General features: G+C 50.3%; 1 long non-coding RNA gene across 1 annotated transcript; it reads right to left on the bottom strand.

Annotated features, from left to right (window-relative positions):
- Positions 1 to 542: 542 nt before the first annotated feature.
- LOC146808476 (uncharacterized) lies at positions 543 to 2,529 on the bottom strand. The gene is made up of 3 exons (XR_014967570.1): positions 2,346 to 2,529; positions 1,465 to 1,655; positions 543 to 751 (listed from the first exon to the last, which is right to left on the bottom strand). It is a non-coding gene; the product is annotated as an uncharacterized LOC146808476 (long non-coding RNA).
- Positions 2,530 to 2,801: the final 272 nt, after the last annotated feature.

The raw sequence follows: 2,801 nt of genomic DNA, 5'->3' as shown, positions 1-2,801 counted from the left end.
CCTCCTCTTTTCATTTGCTGTTGTTTTTAGTTCCCATGTTCTTTATTCCTTTTATCCTTTTTCAGTTCTCTATAGAAAAAATATACACAAACAATTCTATATCAAAGAATGTCACATTCAATTTTCACTTTATTCATATAATTTACTTTCATTAATTTCAATCTGAAATAATCTATAATCCCAAAAATACCACACCTCCCAAAAAACAAAGGGTTGGGGGAGGAGGGATAAAGCTAGCCTCCTAGGGGCATATGTATCAAACTCCCGTTTAGCGAATCCTAATTTGCGATATTTTGCGATTCGCAAAATGAGATTCGCTAAGCGGGATGTAAAAAATAAATCGCAAATCGATAGCCAGTTCTTAAAAATCGCAAAATATTCTCAGACACCCGTAAAGCGATTTCTTAATAGCGAAATTCGCTAATTAAGAAATCGCAAAAACGGGAATCTGCAAGCCAGGTGCAGCCTGATGACATCACAAACAGGAAACTGGAGTGATTTCCTGCACCTGCTCACCTGAGCCACACCCAGAGGCTGCTTGGGGAGTGTGAGGAGGCATCCAAGGAGAGTGCAACCAGCAATGGATTCCACCAAACAACAGCAGGGCAAGGATGCAGAGAAAAGGAAGAGAAAACATAAGTTCTCTGAAAAGGAGCAGGAGGTCCTCATTGAGGAGCTGGTCTGCAGCCATGAGCTCCTCTTCGGCAAGAAGGCACTGCGTGTCCCAGAGGCGAGGAAGAGGAAAATCTGGCTAGAAATACAGGAGAAGGTGAATGCAGTGGGAGTCACAACACGTACCATCGAAGAGCTGCACAAGCAGTGGTACGACATGCGCCAGAGGTCCAAGGAGAGGGTGGCAGCCAGACTGCAGGACGCTAATCAGACTGGAGGAGGACCATCCACTGCAAAGCAGCCAACCCCCCATGAGGAGCTTGTGGAGTCTACTCTCCTGCCTGAGAGCGTTGGTAGTGTGGCTGACATAGACAGCTCCGACCCTGCATCCAGCAGTCAAGGTAAGATGCATGCAAAATCAGTCTGCACTCCTCCCCATCCCATGCACACTTCCCCAAATGCGCATAGTAAACTCCCAAAATGTCAATCCAGCCCAGGTCTTACAGCACACCCAGCAATGCATCATGGGACTCGTAGTACTGTGTCTGACTGTGTGTCCATGAGACTCAGGAAATTAAATGCAACATGTGGGTTGGGGATAAGTGAATGATACAGTGTCAGAGGTTAGCCAAAAAAACTGTAGTAACTTTATTGATTGCCACATGCAGACAAAAACACAAACTCATGTAGTCCCCTTTACATCCACAGCACATGGCAGGACACAAGAAGACAGCGCAGAGGGAGAGGAGCCTGCACACCCTGCGGACTCCAGCGATGACAGTGAGCACCTGCCAATCCAGCGCAGGAAGCGCGCACATGTGCCCCCACTGCCTCCATTTGAGGACGATTTACCTGCCACAGGGGATGACACCGACAGGAGAGAGGGGAGTCAGGGTGTGTCACACATGCCCATGCATGACACACAAACGCAAAGGAGTAGACCACAGAAGACATGCAGATCAAGGCCCAGGAGAAGCACTGCGACTGAAGCTGATGGATACGTGTTCTCAGGCCTGGAACAGAGCATGCTGCAGGAACAGCACCTGCAAAGCAAAGCACTGCGGTCAATTAATCGGCAGCTATGCCGCATGCACAAGGACGAGAAGAACATGGGGGAGGGCTTTGTGGCCATGGCAGGGGCGATCCATGAGGTCTGCGACAATTTGAGGCAGACCCAAGCCGCCAATGACAGGGCTGGCCGACGTGCCAATGCACGCCTCCAAAATTACACGAAGGCCGTGAACCGCCTATGCATCACCACCAGCACCCTCACACGCAGAAGCGTAACAATGCAGGTCGAGATGGCTCACTGCTGCAAGGACATAGCCCGAGGACTTGCGCAGGTAACCACTGCTGTGGAGCAGATGCAGACGGCCAATGCTGGTGGCTGCGCACTCATGGCCTCTGCCGACAGTGAGGACACCTCAAGTCGGAGCAGCGTCACTCCCACCCTGCCAGGGGAAAGACGACGCAGTGGCAGACAGGGCGCAGGACAAGGGAACACCATGGGGGGCACTCAGTCTGGACGGCAACGTAGGAGGTGAACATGTGCGGTGACACTCACTGCAACACGGGTGAATTAACCCTACAATGCTGTTTGCACAGTTACTTGTGCCTTACCTGCACTGTGTGCACAACATGTGCTGGGGACAGCTACTATTTCTTTAATGTGAAGTGTGAATAAACACTTCACACATCATCAAGCTTTGTTGTCTCATTTCATCATTACTCACCTAGAAGTAGTTTTGTGTGATCTCTGTCCGTCTCTGGCATCCAGCAGCTGCCCCAACTCCTGCTGCAGGTCTGGCAGGGGGAGCAGGGCGCTCGTCATCCGATGTGTCTGCATCGGTCACATCAATTGTGGTGCCTTTCCTCATTGCCATGTTATGTAGCATTGCACAGCTTGCCACGATTTTACAGCAGGTCTCAGGGCTGTATTGCAGTGCGCCTCCACTCTTATGCAGGCACCTGAAGCGGCTCTTCAGGATTCCAAAGGTACGCTCAATGACGCAGTGTGTAGATCTGTGTGCCCTGTTGTAGCTCCTCTCACTAGCATTTGCAGGATCCAGATATGGGGTCAGGATGAAGTCGCGCACTGCATAGGCACTGTCACCTGCATGGAAAAAAACACAATAGGTAAGTCAATGTCCCCCCCCTCAAGTGATGTAGTGGATGTATTGATGTGTGCC

This window comes from Triturus cristatus, chromosome 8, assembly GCF_964204655.1.
Source record: "Triturus cristatus chromosome 8, aTriCri1.1, whole genome shotgun sequence".
NCBI lineage: Eukaryota > Metazoa > Chordata > Amphibia > Caudata > Salamandridae > Triturus > Triturus cristatus.
Note: the sequence above shows the minus strand (reverse complement) of the source record. Positions and strands in the feature narration are given on the sequence as shown.